General features: G+C 41.5%; 1 pseudogene; it reads right to left on the reverse strand.

Annotated features, from left to right (window-relative positions):
* Positions 1–10,539: 10,539 nt before the first annotated feature.
* On the reverse strand, positions 10,540–11,398 carry LOC129406487 (uncharacterized; annotated as a pseudogene).
* Positions 11,399–16,060: the final 4,662 nt, after the last annotated feature.

The following is a 16,060-nucleotide window of genomic DNA, read 5'->3' on the forward strand; positions in this document are numbered from 1 at the left end:
ATCAAAGTACGATTTACTTATTTTTAAATGAATATTAATATAACACGAATAATGCCCTTATGAATATTTATATAATATCACTATATTAAAATATCGATATATTCTATATGTCTCACACGTTACACCTCACCGATCATTTTTTAATTTTTAATTTATGTAGCATGATTTACAAAGTTGTCAAAAACAGAACTTCAAGTAAACAACGTTCTAATTCTAATCCCACCTCTGCTGTCATATTCTTCCACCAATGTCCCCAGGATTTCTCTGCTCCCTGCAGTCTGCCAGTTTAACAGGCATGTTTTTTAAATTGAATTACTATAGTTTGGGTCCCATGCTTATAGTTATGTTGACTTTATTCGTTTAGATGTACAGATACCACAATTCTATACCACCAGCGTGTCCACAGCCCCTGATTCTTATCTCTGTGTTGCCTCCATACTGCCTCTTATTACTTTCCCCCTCCATTTCTCTACGTCCCATATCTTCTACCTAGGGCCAAGGATCAGGGCAATAGTTTTAAATAGTTTGTTCTCTTACCTGTGCTAAATAGTTGAGAATAGTCACAGTACAGACAGGGAGAAATTTAGTATTTCAGTGTTGGGATGATCTCAATCAGAGTGGAGTAATGAAAACAGAAAATAGAGGACATATTCAAGAGATATTAAGAATAGAGAACTTTGGGGTCAGTATGTGTCTTGTAGGGTAAAGTAGCTGCCTCGTGTGTGTGAAGCCTTGGTTTGATCTCCTGCATCCCATGCCATCAGTGCCCCCAGCACTGTGGGACACTGGCAGTGCAAGGCCAGAGTATCTTAAGCCCACCAAAATAAAATAAGTAAAAGGTTTCGTAGAAAAAAACCAGAAAGGTTATTGTACTTGCATAATCAACTGAGGTTCCTTAGGAAAAAAATCCAAACTAACAGCTGCTGCTGTCATGCTGTTATGAAGTCATGAACTTTGCATATAAGTGGATCAACGTGGAAAGTATCATGCTAAGTGAAATGAGCCAGAAAGAGAGAGACAGACATAGAAAGATGGCACTCATCTGTGGAATATAAAATAACAGAGTAGGAGACTAATACCCATGAATAGTAGAAATAAGTAACAGGAGTTTGGCTCCATGGCTTGGAAGCTGGCCTCACATGCAGGGTGAAAAGGCAGCTCAAATAGAGAAGGGAACACCAAGTAAAATGTGGTTGGAGACCACTCGAGGGAAGGGAGATGCGTGCTGAAAGTGGCCTAGAGACTGAACACAATGGCCACTCAAATCCCCTATTGCAAATCACAACACCCAGTTGGAGAGAGAGAAATAAAGGGAATACCCTGCCACAGAGGCAGGGTGGGGTGGAGGGGAGATGGGGCTGGGGGGTGGGAAGGATACTGGGTTTATCGGTGGTGGAGAATGGGCACTGGTGGAGGGATGTGTTTGCAAACATTGTATGAGGGAAACAGAAGCACAAAAATGTATAAATCTGTAACTGTACCTACCCTCACGGTGATTCACTAATTAAAAAATAAATAAATTTTAAAAATAATAAAATAAAAATCATGATGTATATAATAATAATGAAGAGAGTTCCTTATAAAACTTTCTACGGAATATTCAATGCATTCATTTGGAATCCTGAAATAATTCTATTCTAGTCTCTTAATGGGTTTAAACAGTCAGCCCTTGTTTAAGGCCAATAAAACCTGTTTAAAATAAAAAATAGGAATTCTCGAAAACTTTCATTCTTCTAGTTGCTAAGAAAGTTATAGTGCCAATGCCAAATTCTAAATAGAATATAATAGACACAAAGATTATTTAAGTAAGTATATATAATGGTGGTGAAAGTTGAAAAGGTATTAAAAAACACTATTGTAAATAGTGTTGAAATAAGAGAATCATTACTACGTTTATTGGACAATTTGAGAGGGACAGGCACTATACATGAATAGGAGGTTTGCACTATAGATAATGAATCCAAATGATTTGCTCATTGCATATTTTCACCCATCCTAAAAAAAGACTTCTGATGTTCTAAATCTTTGTTTCACAGACTACACAGTAAAACTGGTCTTTTCATATATTTTTCATCAAGAAGATCAACCAGAGGCCAGGGATATGGCTCAAGTCACAGATCACGTTCCTTCCTTGATTGTTCAAGGTCCTGGGTATAATCCTGAATATCCCCCTGGCCCCTCAAGCAATGCCAGGTGAGGCCCTGTTGGCCCAGAGCACTAAGAGAAACTCCTGGAAGGACTGTTCTCTGCCTCCAGTATATATATACCATCTGACACATGTAAGGTTCTAACCACATAAGATTACTGCAGCCCAATTAGTCCAATTCTCCTTTCAGCATCAAGTAACTATTGATCTAAAGGATCATAATATATATATATTTATATTTTATGTCTTATATAAAGACATTTCCCGTATAAATTTTTTCTTAAATTCCAGTAGTAAAGAAATCTCTAAATATATGGATTATTAGGAGAAGGTTAACTCCTAGAATTATCACTTCTATAGATGCTAAGGTTTGGGAAAAAATTGAGAAATTATCTTCTCAGAAAGATTACACTCATTTTTGCAATCTGAAAAGTCAGAGTATCAAGAAAAAAACAATTTCTCCCAGTTTTACAAGAAATCTGTAAAGAGGGACACTAAAAGAGGGAAGCATATTGAAAGACTTCTCAATCTACACTATCATCATAGTACGACTACCGACATATTGATATATGTTTTTCTTTCCCTCTCAGTGTATGTAAGTCAGCAATTTCAATCACAGAGTAACTTCACATAGTGCTCCATATACATCATTATATATGTTGTAAGTAAATCAAAAAAGAAACTGGAACCAGTCCAAAAGATATTAAGAGCTGGGTTCAAAAATTAAGAACCAGCAAACATGGAAGGACTACTGAGAACTCAAATAATGTCTCCAATGTTGTCTTCTTCCAGAGCCCCACACGAGAAGATAGCTTGTAAGATGAACCATCATGCCTCAAAGGACCAGCCTACAGAACATTTATTGATCACCACAGGGACCCACTAGTCTACCTCCTGCTCCTTCTAAAACTATTTTCACACCAGAGAGATAGTACAGCAGGTAAGGAGCTTGACTTGCATGTGGCTGAATTTGATTTGATTTCTGGCACCACATATGGTCCCCTCAGCAGAGAGTAAGCACTGAGTACCTCAAGGTATGTCCCGAAGACCAAAAAAGAAGCATAAAATATAAAATCTCTTCTTTCGCAGTGCTGAGGGAGGTAACAGTACACCCTAAAACTATAACTGGTATACTCAACAAATAATGCTGGATGACTAGGGAGAAAGAACACTGGGCTGGAGATAATAGAGGCATGTGTGTATGGGGTGGGGATGGAGGATCATGGGCACTTTATTTGTAGGGGTGTGAAGTAACTTTATATATCCATAACACAAACTTGAATGGTATTGTAACCCTATTGCCCAAATTATAATAATATACAGAGTAAAAAATTAAAACAGACTTCCTTTTGTGCTTTTTTCCATATTAAAACTGAGTTGTGTCCGTCCACACAGGAAAGATGATTCTCCAGGACATGCATCCAACAGACTCTAAACTGCCAGCTTATATTTTGTTTATTTGTTTCCTTGCTTGCCTTTGTTTTGTGGCCACACCTGCCAGATCTCAGGACTTACTCCTGAGGACTCGGGGGACTATCTGTGATACAGTGGATTCAACCTGGGTCAGCCATTTGCAAGGTAAGTTTCCTACCCACAGTATTATCTCTCCAGCCCCCAGACAGCTGATTTCTAATAAAGTTTTTTCTCAACCAGTTATCTTGTCTCTCAATGGATGGCCTTTCCAGCAGCCACAAAAACAGTCCGTCAAGATTACAAACACTTCTATGCTCAGGGATCACTCCTGGAGAACTGAGAGGATATCTTTGCACTTATATTTTCTCCCTATATTTGGAAGGCAATAAAAAGCAAATAATATCTGTTACTTCCAACAGAGTTAACAAGCCTCATTCTATGATATTATGGTTTAAAAAGAAATGATTATGTAATCTTATAGGGAGATTGTTATGTAATAGAGAAAATGATCACTTGCATTAAAGGCAGCCAACCAGCAAAGACATGCAAAATAAAGGCCAAAACCAATTTCTCTAAGGACAATGCTAGAGAGCCCTAGCCCTCTGGTAATTTCCAAGGCACCCATAAAATAATAGAGAATGATAAAGAACTGAATGTGATGCCAGAAGACAATAAAATAGACGACAGCTGAGAAACAGAGGTGTGTCCATTTGGACTCTCTTACACCAGGAGTGAAATTTCCATGAAAGTTGCCTAAGGAAAATCTGCTTCACTCTCTTCAGCAATCAGCCTTCTTTTTCTTTTTCTTTTTTGCTGTTTTGTGTCACACCTGGCGATGCACAGGGGTTACTCCTGGCTCTGCACTCAGGGATTACTCCTGGCAGTGTTCAGGGAACCATATGGGATACTGGGAATCGAACCCAAGTTGGCTGCATGCAAGGAAAACGCCCGACCAGCTGTGCTATTTACTCCAGCCCCCAATCAGCCTTCTTCTAGTCCAAAGAAAGTCAGGTGTTCAACAAGGAATAAAACTTACCTTATTAAAAACAGAAACTAGAACAATCTGTACATTAAGTCATCACATGCTGTAATATTTTAACAAGTGTTTTTTCTGTACACATTGAACATCCAAAATGAGTATTAAGCAAGGACTTCCAAACATAAATCAGTAAATCCAGCTTCTGTTTCTGGCTTTTCCTCTAAAGAAATTATAATGTGTCCTTGGGAAAGTTATTTCAGCTCCGATCAAACTCAATTACCTGACCACAGTTGCAAGGTTTGTTTAAATTCACTTTGCTTTTTCTGAGTGTGTGAGATACATATGTGGAAGTTGCTATACAAACACCTACTAGACACCGAAAACCTATAGCCAACCACCCAATACCATCAAATAGAAAAGGTTATTGTCGATATTAAAATACTAACTGCAATTTTATTCTGTGTAGCCATAAACTCGGCCAATTTTTTTATTACTCTGTTTGAAAGAACAATAAAACCCAGGTAGTTCCTGAATGTGATTCCTTTACATTTGAAATTTAAAAACATTAAACAAATGAAAATGAAATGCAAGTTCCAAGAACACACTTCTTTTTTCTGAAGGAAATAAAACTTAGGGCTCATTAGGGTCCTATAATGATTAGCACTTCCCACAACACCACCATCCCAGGCCCCACCAAATAGATGTCACTGCGTTCTTGATGATTGTAGAGGCAAGGTAAAGGCTCCTTCTTAGTCCAGGATTTTGTCTTTCCTTCATCTGTCACAGTGTTGGGGGCAATATGGCCACCTGATATCATATAAGCATGTGTGGCTTATTATGTATGTATTTTGCATACATATCTGTACATGTATACATATATTTCTTAAATGCATTTCAAAGTTTAATGCATGTAGGAAAAGCAACCACTAATATGAAATTAATGGTGTCTAAATAATTTTTAGAAAAAGAATGTTACAGAGAAAATAGGTGATTTTCTTTTACCAACATTAAATTCACAAAAATTAACTCAAAAGCTCTCTAATCTTCTTTCAAATATTATCTTTGGGGAGTCCTCTAAACACTGAGGGCTTCAGTTTTGTTTTATGCTTTTTTGGTAATTTATCTAATGAGTAAAAAAACTATATAACTTTTTAACTAATACAATAAACAAAAAGAGGAATAAGAGAAAAACAAGAAAGCATGTAAAATGAACAGAAGAGGCTACTTTTGATTATTAGAATCAACAACTGTAAAAAATACAGCTCATAGATGAAAATGAAAATGTAGTTTAAAAATAACCATCAAAAACACAACAAACAGCACGTAGCCAACTAAGAAAGTCATGCTCATGGAGAAGTGTATCAAGTAATTTGTATAGATGACCTAGTTATTAAAGGAACAGAAGAGTAAACGTTTTCCATTCCATTTGAAAGTTTTCATTAGTCAAATACTTATCACAGGGACTGGGGCTCTAGTACAGCTGGCAGGAGTTCCGCATTGCATGCAGCTAACCTGGTTCCATCTGGTTCTACCTGAGCCCCAACAGCAATGATTCCTGAGTGCAGAGCCAGGAATTCCTGAGCGTTGCCAAGTGTGACCCAAAAAGCCGGCTGCTGCTGGGGCACCGAGGGCTCCGCAGCCCGGATCTCCCGCAGGTCCGAGAGCGCCGGCAGCGCCTGGTCCGTGTCGGGGCTTCCCCGCGCTTGCGGGTCAAGGCGCTCGGCCCTCGCAGGAGTCCACCCAGGCCCAGGAAAGCTCCGGGCTGTGGAGAGACGAGCTCGGGAGGCGCTGACGGCTCCTCGGAGCCCAGGAGCTGCTGCTGCGGCAATCGGATCTCCTGCTGGGTATCTGGAAGCAGATCCTCTTGCTCCGCAGCCGAGTGAAAGCTCTAGATGTCCGTGTCCGATCCCGAACTGGTCCTTGGTCCGTCCTGCGCCCCTACGGCAGTTTCCAAACTCTCAGCCACCGCCGGGACTCCCGACCCCTGCACCGGCCAGTCCAGGGCCACCTGGACGAGTGACCTCAAAGGACCACACTCGACACCCGACAGTCCTGTGTCGTCGGCCGAGAGGCTGAGATCCGGTGTTCTGGGGACCACGGAGTGGGCGCTGTCCAGCTCCCCGGTCTGTAGGGCCCGGGAGTCCAGCACATCTTCACGGGAGCCGCCGGAGCCTTTCCCCTTGGGCAGATTGTTCCTGACCCGTGGGTTGGAAACACCGAAGCTCTCCAGTCTGACTTACTCCTCTTCTTGCCCTGCTCCCGGCCGCAGCCCCCACCCCCTCGCTGTGCCTGCCCAGCGCCTCTTTGCGGGTTCCGCATCTCTGGGAACGGGAACATCCCGCCAGCGCGCTCAGAGCCGCCCCTCCGTGTGCGGAATCGCCTGCGCCCCGTTTCAGTCCGCCCTCCTGGTTCCCCGCGTCGCAGTCCCGCTGCTGCGCTGCCGCGTCTGGCACTCAGGCCACGCTGGCCCTCCGCTGCCCTCTGCCCGGCCTGAGGAAAGCTCCCGGCTAGTCCGGCGGCCCGGCGAGCTGCAGGCAGGAGACGGCGCCGGGCTGGCCTTGCTCACACCTGCCGCCGCTTTCCAGAACGCGCTGCAACTCCCGCGGCGGCTGCGGCTGCGGCCCGGGCCTGACTGGGCGCGCTCACGCTCAGTGCGGCGCGCGGCTCCTGCCAATGACTGCGCAGGACGCCTCGGTGACCTGGCTCGCTGCCGGCCACCATCGCCCCAGCTCAGCTCTTTGCTGAAACCCTCTCCCCTATTTCAAGGGCTGCAATCCTCACAGTGCCCAGGGAATGCATCCGGGCCCAGTTGAAGAGCTTGTCAACAGGAAAGATGCACACCAAATTTGAAAACCCCAGGTTCTGCACGCAGACAACACTTGGTTTGAAGAGAGGCAAACTCCAGTGTAAGGACATGATAATGTCTAAGTAGTATAGTATCCGTGCTTCTATCCTATAACCTGCCTGCGGAAACATGGCTCTTCTAATCGGAAAAAAAAGTAAATTGATTATTTTTTTCTTTAGTGATTGATCACTTGAACTGCTGACCATATGGTTTAAGAAAGCTTTTATGTTTCATGCAAAGCTTGCATCTCCATGAGAGAACATCTATTGTCACTTCAAAGTCCATTTTTTAAGTTTTTAGACATAATAGTGAAATGAAAGATATGAGAAACTACTGAGATTAGAATTTATTTACTTGCTAATTTAAAAAGGGTTTTGTGTTTACCATAGAAATCAATTTTTGTATTCAAAAAGGGTGCATGTATTATAACTCCCAAGAGGGACAACTTATTAATATTAAACATACCCCATTGTTGCCTATGAAAAGAAAAAAGACAATAAGGCAACACCCTTGCAACAAATACATGAAATTAGAAGTGCTATAAACTGCTCTGCCAAGCAAACTCTTCAAAGCAAACTTTCATTTTTGCCTAACTACAAAAGCTTGCAACTTTTCTGTCCAGGAGCTCTTAACATTCTGGCATCAATTTCAAATATGGATCAATTGGTTCCAGTCGGCACCAGTAACATCTCCATTGTGAGACCTGTTGTTACTGTTTTTGGAATTTAAAATATATTCCTCATTTTAAACCTTGTCACTGTTTTAAATATTTTTTTTGTATCTAGAGAATCTCCAGGAATAACTGGAAACAAGTATTAATAATATTTTGATCAGAATTTCATTTTTTGATACTTTGAAAATACAGAATAGCTGTCCAACATATTAGTACTTTTGAAACCTAAAGAAGGAAGTCTTACATTTTATATGACACAATTGAAATTCAGCAAACAAAGGTTCTTTGTCATACCATGAACCAACATTTGAAACCTCTCACCTCAATCATTCTTTGTTTTTTTTTTTAATGGAAGTTTTCTGTGAAAGCATTACATAGCAACAAATACTTAAGTATTTACAAATTATGTTCTTAAAAATTGATAACTTGAGTTGACCAGTTGTCCTTAGATGGTCCTTTTGAATTCATGGTCTGGAAAAAAATAACTTTGCCAGGATAATATCCCAGTCTCTGAGCCATTCCTGAGTCTTTGAAAAGCCTTGGTTTCTCCCATTATTCAAGTCAGTTCTGTTCTAAAAAAAATCTGTGCTGTTGCCCAGCACTATTTACCAGAGGTTAGTAGGATTTTCTGCTTCGTTTCATCTTCTGAGAGACTATAATTCTTAATTTTTGCTTTCTATAAAAAGGCATCTTGGTTCTAATCTATTTGTTTCCTTCTTGTTTTATTCTTTGATATTTGGATCAAGTTCCACAAGGAAGAGGTAGACAAGGACAGAATTTTTAAAAAGGAAGGAGAAAAACTTCTGTTTGGTTTTTGTTTTGTTGGGTTCCCCCTGCCACCTCTCTTCCCCACCTCACCCCCCACCCCACTATACACACGTTATTTGAATGAGAATCAATAGATGGTAGCTGGTCTTTTTTAACAAATCTCAAATAACAAAGGGTAAAGGTTGACACATAATAAAGACCATTTGAAATTCACAGTGTGGGTATGAAATGTAGATAACTGTCAACCCAATTTAGCTTATGAAATTGCACCAGGCTGAAAGAATTGCTCAAGGTCATCTAATAGTACTAGAACTTACTAATTTAGATCTCAAGTTCTTTATGAGGGCCAGAGAAATAGTATAGCAGGTTAGACATTCATTTGTCTTTCACTGAGCCAATCCGGTTTTGAAACCCATCACCAAATATGGTTCCCTGAGCCCCTCCAGGAAGAGCCAGGAGAAAGCCCTGAGCATAGCCAGGTGTGGTACCAAAACAAACAAAAACAACAAGGCTACACTGTTTGCTCTTTATGGAACTAGTCTCAGTTCCAAAAACTGAAAGCAAGCTGCAATAGTTTGCCAAAGCACACCTTGTAATGTGCCGTGTAACCAAAAGTACCTAGGAGTTGAGCCAAGCTCAAGTCAAGTTCAACTCCATTTGCTCAAGAAAGAAAATTGTATCTATAACTGCAAAAACACATTTAACCAATAATTTTAGTCTCAATATGCTTACCACAAACTAGGAGCCAGGATACAGAAGAGAAATGGCAGGTTGTGGCCAGGCTCTATATACAAGCGTTTCTTCTAATTTAACTGTTAGTAAAAGGCTTTAGTTTATTACATTTTAAAACGTAACAAAAATCTATATGGATAAAAATTCAAATGCAGAACTATTTTCCATATGTGGAATTAAATGCAGATTTTTTTCAATAATATAAGACAAAATAAGTAGGAAAACATTATGTACTCAGCTCATGATTTGCTTATGTAGGCATAGTTGTTACTGATCTCTACAACTTAATCTAGAGTCAGGATGTCAACCCTGAGTACTACCTGCTGTGTCCTCTAAAAGAAATCACTTGTATCCCTTGTTATCCCATTCATCTTCGATTTGAATGAGAGAGCGCCAGTAATGTCTCCATTTGTCTCTGTCATGTGCTACTGTACTCCAATGGTGTCTACTCACTCCAGGAACATGAAGAGCCTCAAACAGTTGGTTCAGGGCTTTGAGGAAGAAGTCTGACCATCTCGTAGGTAGGCAGTGTTTTGACATCCCTTGGAATCCAGTCGGGAACAGCTCTAGTGCAGAGTTCATCTCTAAATCGCACTACGTGTCAGGCCCATCTGATTTTCTACACCTTGGCAAACTAGACAGTATCTCCTATTCTTTTTTTTTTTTTGCTTTTTGGGTCACATCCAGCCATGCACAGGGGTCACTCCTGGCTCTGCACTTAGGAATTATCCCTGGAAGTGCTCAGGGGACCATATGGGATGCTGGGAATCGAACCCGGGACGGTCGTATGCAAGGCAAACGCCGTACCCGCTGTGCTATCACTCCAGCCCCCCAGTGTCTCCTATTCTTGATCCTCAATGGAGGTCAGAACTCCAGATTCCTTCCCTCACTTGAGTGAAACGTGATACTCCAAGCATAGCTCTTTCCATTCCTCTTTGGGATACCCAAATAGCGTACTTGACCTATTTTCATAGGGCCCAGGTCTCTGAGGCATATGTTAGTGCAGGAAGAATGATCAAGTTGAAAACAGTGCCAGGAGCTGGAGGTTCTTCGTCCTCTTAACAAGTTCTTCAATGCTCTTGAAGACATTCCAAGCTGCTCTCTTCCTCCTGCGCACTTCTGGTGCCAAGTCTTTGTTTATGTTGATTTCTCAACCCAGGTACACATAGCTGCTGCATTCAGAGAGCAAATGGAACATCAGAGACTAGTTCAGTTTTCATGAACATTGTCTTGGTGAGATTCAGCTGCAGTCCAACCTCTCCACACTCGAGGTGGATGTCAGTCAGCATTTGTGCCACTTGGCTGATGTTTGGTGTCATCGGAACGATGATATCAACGAAGCAGAGGTGGTGTAGTTGCTGATCATCTAACTTCACTCCCATTCCTTCCCATTCCAGTCATCGCATGATGTTCTCGAGGATGACACTGAAGAGTTTCGGTGAAATGGTATCACCCTGCTGAAACCCTCTCTTTGCGCTAATGATCACGTCCATGTAGAATGGTAAGATCCTGGTGGTGAATCTGTAATACAGCTCCGGGAGAACTTGACGTACTGAGTTTGAACACCCTGTTTGGCTAAGGCTTTGATGACTGCTTCAGGCTCAACAGAATCGAAGGCCTTCTTTAAATCAACGAACGTCATACAGAGCGGCATCTTGAACTTTTGCAAAACTTCAATGAGCTTGGTCACTGTGTGGATATGGTCGACCATGTTTAATTCTTTTTCAGAACCTGGCTTGCTCACATGGTTGTCCTTCATCCAATGTTCTGCTTATTCACAATGTCTCAAGTGAACAACTTGTAGATGACGGGCAACAGGCAGACTGGGCAATAGTTGCCCATGTCCTGGATGTCTCTCTTCTTGTACAACAGAACAGTCCTGCTGGTTTTCCATTGGCACTGAACCTTGCATACAGGCAGGTAGCATGTGAATTGCTGAGCCAGTGTTTTGAAGAGTATTGGTGGTAAATTCTTCAGGTGTTTGAGTCTGACCTTGTCTGGACCGGGTGCTGTATGCGTCTTTACCAATGAAATGGCATGTCAGATTTCAGAAGGGAGGACATTGGGAACGACATATCCATCTTGCAGAATTTGATTTCTGGGCAGGTGGATGTGGCTGTCGAAGAGATCTGAGTAGAAGTCATGAATAATCCTGTCCATTGCCCTTCTGTTAGATGTGATAGATCCATCAGTACGCCAGAAGGCAGTCATCTTGGACTTGTAGTTGGTGAAGGACAGCCCAGCATTGCGAACACCTTTCCCAGCTTCTGCCTCATCAGCAAACATTGCTGCTCTTCTCTCTTTGAGGTCTTTCTTTATTGCTTCTCTGCATAGCTTTGTGAGCTCGAACATTAGCTTGTGATTGCTGAGCTCGAGAGTTTTGAAGACAGGCATCTGTTTGTGGCTTTCCCACTCTTAGCGTTCCTCATGTAGCCATGGAAGTGCTGAACTAGTTGATTGTATTCCTCATCGATGTCATCAATGATGGCATCTTCCCAATAATGTTGCCCCAATAGTGCCAAAGAACTCCCAGCTGGTGGTCATTCTGGGAGTTCTCTTCTTAAACTTAAACTTTGCATTCCTTTCTCCCCACTCTGTGAAGTAGAATTTTGCACGAAGGAGATGGTGGTCCAATCCCATTTAGAATTTGCAGTAAGTAAATTAAATGATTTATTTTCCTCACTGTCAGTTTATAGCTCTAGTTATTTTAAGAAGTGACATTGGTCTGTCCTTTCTCCCTCTGCAGGGAGTTTAGGTTTATTGAGTAACTCCCACCACAGTGCTTCTCAGGCACACCAAATTCCATCAGGCATTTCCAATACTCTGTCTTTATGTTTGACCACACCTTTGTGCTCTTCTTCCCCTGTTTCTTAATCATGTATATCTCCAAATCAGACACTGTAACTTTTAAAGTCAAAGTCTTCTAAGGACTCTGGATTCTGTATATGTAAGTGATATGTTGCTTTTTGTTTTCCTTAATGTACTTTGAATATTTTATTTTAGAGCAGTGGCCCTTTTGTATAGCCACAGGAAGACAGTTGATGCAATGCTTAGCTAAAATGAAGGTTAATTGACTCCGAATAATATTTACTCCTGGGCATCCTACATAATTATTTGACTTAAGCCTCAGTTCCTGTTAGTTCCTAACTCTCCAAAAGGGGAATCCGAGTGAGGAATTTGGATTCACCCAGGGCAAGTGGTTAGCTACCCTGGCATCAAAAAGGATGAGCTAAGCACCATAAAAAGTATAATAAGTTAAAAGCACAGTCATGGAACAAACTGTCATGACCCAAAAAGAAGTAACTGAATAAGGACCCTGCTGAGGTTAGGAAAGGCTAACCTGGCCTTCCAACTGTATTCTGGGTTATAAAGCAAGGTATCTCATGGAAAAGCCACCCTTTAACCTTACTACAGCTCTTACTGTATTTGTACAAAATGACGAGAAATATTATTAAGAAGTAAATTTAAAATGACTGTTTAAATGGATACTGGCTAAGAAAACAAGAACGAAACACACCCTTTGATCTCCTAGCAGGAATCTAGAGTGATGGGCACTTTTATATGAGATTTTATCCTAGAGTATCTCCTAGAAGAACTTCCCTGGAAGGAAGGGCTTTACATCTATTCATTGTTATATGATAATGTTCCACCCAGCCTATATGTAAATGCTACACTCAATCCTTCATGACTTCTCTCTAACTAATGCTATGAGCCTTGAATACAGAGCCACTGAATGACACCAGCCCGGTGGCCTCTGTTACTTCATTCCTCTATCTCAAGCAGCTGGTAGGGACAGTGATTTGACCCGGAATGCACTAAGGGAACCCTCAGGTCCTTGAGGGCAGGTCAGTGACTGCCCACCCCAGTACACTGACAACTCACTGCAAATGGAACATAAGATTCCCCATTGCATATGAAGGCACAGTTTCTTTCAGTACTTGCAACAACAGTTTTTGGATTTGCAATTGACAAACAATAGAATAAATTAGAACATTTGCTTTGCTCTATGTCAAATGGAATCTCCTTTAAAGCTAAGGAGTTTGGCATTTAGGCTTGATATATTTTTTAAAAGTGGCTCTGTCTGGGGATATGGTGCTGCCAGCAGGTCAACCTGTACCTGTGGGATGAGCGCACCAGCAGCCTGATGGTGCCTTCAGGCTTGTTTGATACCCCCAAATTGCCACTGTGCCTTTGGCTGGATCCAACAACTTGGGAACAAGTTTATCAAGAAATTAAAAGACCGAAAGTTAGGTATGTGGGAGCCATGCCCACAAACAACCTCCAGCTCAGCTATACAAGCTCATTTATTGGCCTTATTCCAGAGACCCATAAAGAAGTTTCAAAGGAGATCAAAATTTGTAGTTAATCTGTTTCACATGGTTGAAAAGGCTGGGGTAAGTAGAATGGGGGCAGGTTGGCCAGGGGCCTGCCCAAGCAGAGTCCCTGGCAGCTGCTTGCTTCCACAATCCAAAATCACCACCATATCCCCAGCCTGAGTCCACTGCCTCAGGACAAACCTCACTGAGATATAATCTGCTGAAAATTGGGGTATGCAGGTCTTGTGACTGAAATCTTCAGCCTTTCTTGGGGTTGGGCTGGGCTACCTCCCCTCACCTTCCTGTATTTCCCAAAGCTTCGGCAGTCACATCCACACTCCAAAGCAGCCACTCAACTGAAAAACTACTCCAGCTTTACTGTCCAGATAAAAATACCAAATGCCCAAACAAACACCAGGACCTCTTAGCACCTGTATTGCAAATCATAATGCACAAAAGGTAAATGAGAGAGAGAGAGCAAAAAGGAAAGTGCCTTCCATAGAGGGAGGCTGGGGGTGGGTGGGTGGAGTTTGGGAGATGGTGGCAAGGAGACAGGGAAGATTGGTGGTGGGAAATGTATACTGGCGGAGGAATGGGTGCTGGATCATTGTATGGCTGGAACCCAATTATGAACAGCTTTGCAATGGTCTAGCTCATGGATATTCAATTTTAAAATATTTTTTTAAAAAAGTAACGTGGAGTTCATGCCCAATTCAGTAAGCTTAATCAATGGCTGAATAAATAGCAGTACTTCTACATTTGAAAAAGTGGCTCTGTCTAACATAGAGAAATTCTGAATACTTGTCTGGGAACTAGCTATTGAAAGTCACAAGTATCTCAATACACAACATATCTGTTCAATGGCAAGAAGCGATTAAAGGTATTCAAAAGACAAAGCAAATAAGAAAATTTAAATTGAAGAACCCAATAGTTGGGATTAGAGCAAGACTCTCTAATAAATATGGACCAATACCTATAGAGGTGATTCAAAATGTTCTAGTAATCACATTACAAAGGTCAAAAGAAATAGATGAAATTAATTTAAATAACATTGAATCTGAAATTCATTTAATAACATTGAATCCAAAATGTCAAAAATCTTCAAATAAAATAAATAAAAATTAGCAAGGAAGGCTATTAAAGATAATTTAATATTATCTTTAATTTAATTAAAGATATTTAATTATTAAATTAAAGATAATTCAGCTAGTCTTGCGCTTGCTGACCTGAGTTCAATTCCATCACATTTTAAAGGTCCAGTTGAGAGTCAATGAGAGGAGAGGAGATGAATAGAATTCAGGGAAAGAGTTTATTAAGAGCTCGGAGGTGAGGATTTTAGGTCTTTGTGTCACCCGTATCACCCTTACTGAGATGTGTATTTTTAGACTTTCATATCTAATGCCACCGGGATGTGTACTGGGGCTTCTTTTCTCTTGACAAGCCTTTGTTCTCTGGAGCATGTTATTCTCCACCCCCACCCAACGCCCCCGCCTCTCCCCCTCTCCACCCCCCACTTCCTCAAAATTTCCAAATAAAATCTGTTATACTTCACTGCTGGTCTCTTCCCAAAATTCTTTTCTGTGGGGGAAGACAAAAACCTCAAAGGCCTGGTAAGTTTCAGTTCTGACCTCTTTCCTGCAAGGAGCAAAGCTCACAGCAGACTCTATCTAGATTAGTTCTAGATTATGTCTAACTTATCTCTAATTAGTCTTCGATTTCTCCCAGCCATTCCCAGGGTGGCAGAGATGGATAGAGAGAAAACAACAGATTCCCTTCTGGAGGCTGCTGCCTCTCTCCTCCCTCTTCACATAAATCACAAGGGGGGCCCAGCAGCAACATAAGAAAGGATAAACAAAGGAAGGTGATAGAAGGGACCAAAAATGCAGAGGAGGGAGGATAAGGAAGGAGGGATTTGGAAGCAACATTCCTGATGTCCTTGAAACAAGCAGGTCTATAACCTGGCATCCACGGTGCAGCTTGAAAACTGGAAAATGGGAGAGTAGTTCACAACTTCTATTCCCACAGGGTGATAAACACAGTCAGTCATCCAGGAAGACAAGCCAAAGTTGAGGACAAAAGAAGGGCAAAGGAGAGTCCCTCTCTCATGTAGTAAAGTCAGAACTGCATTTTAGGGGAAGGGTTGAAACTGATATTCCATTTTAAGTACTGGTAGGCTTTAGCACAAACA

Source organism: Sorex araneus, chromosome 7, assembly GCF_027595985.1.
Source record: "Sorex araneus isolate mSorAra2 chromosome 7, mSorAra2.pri, whole genome shotgun sequence".
In the NCBI taxonomy this organism is placed as follows: Eukaryota; Metazoa; Chordata; class Mammalia; order Eulipotyphla; family Soricidae; genus Sorex; species Sorex araneus.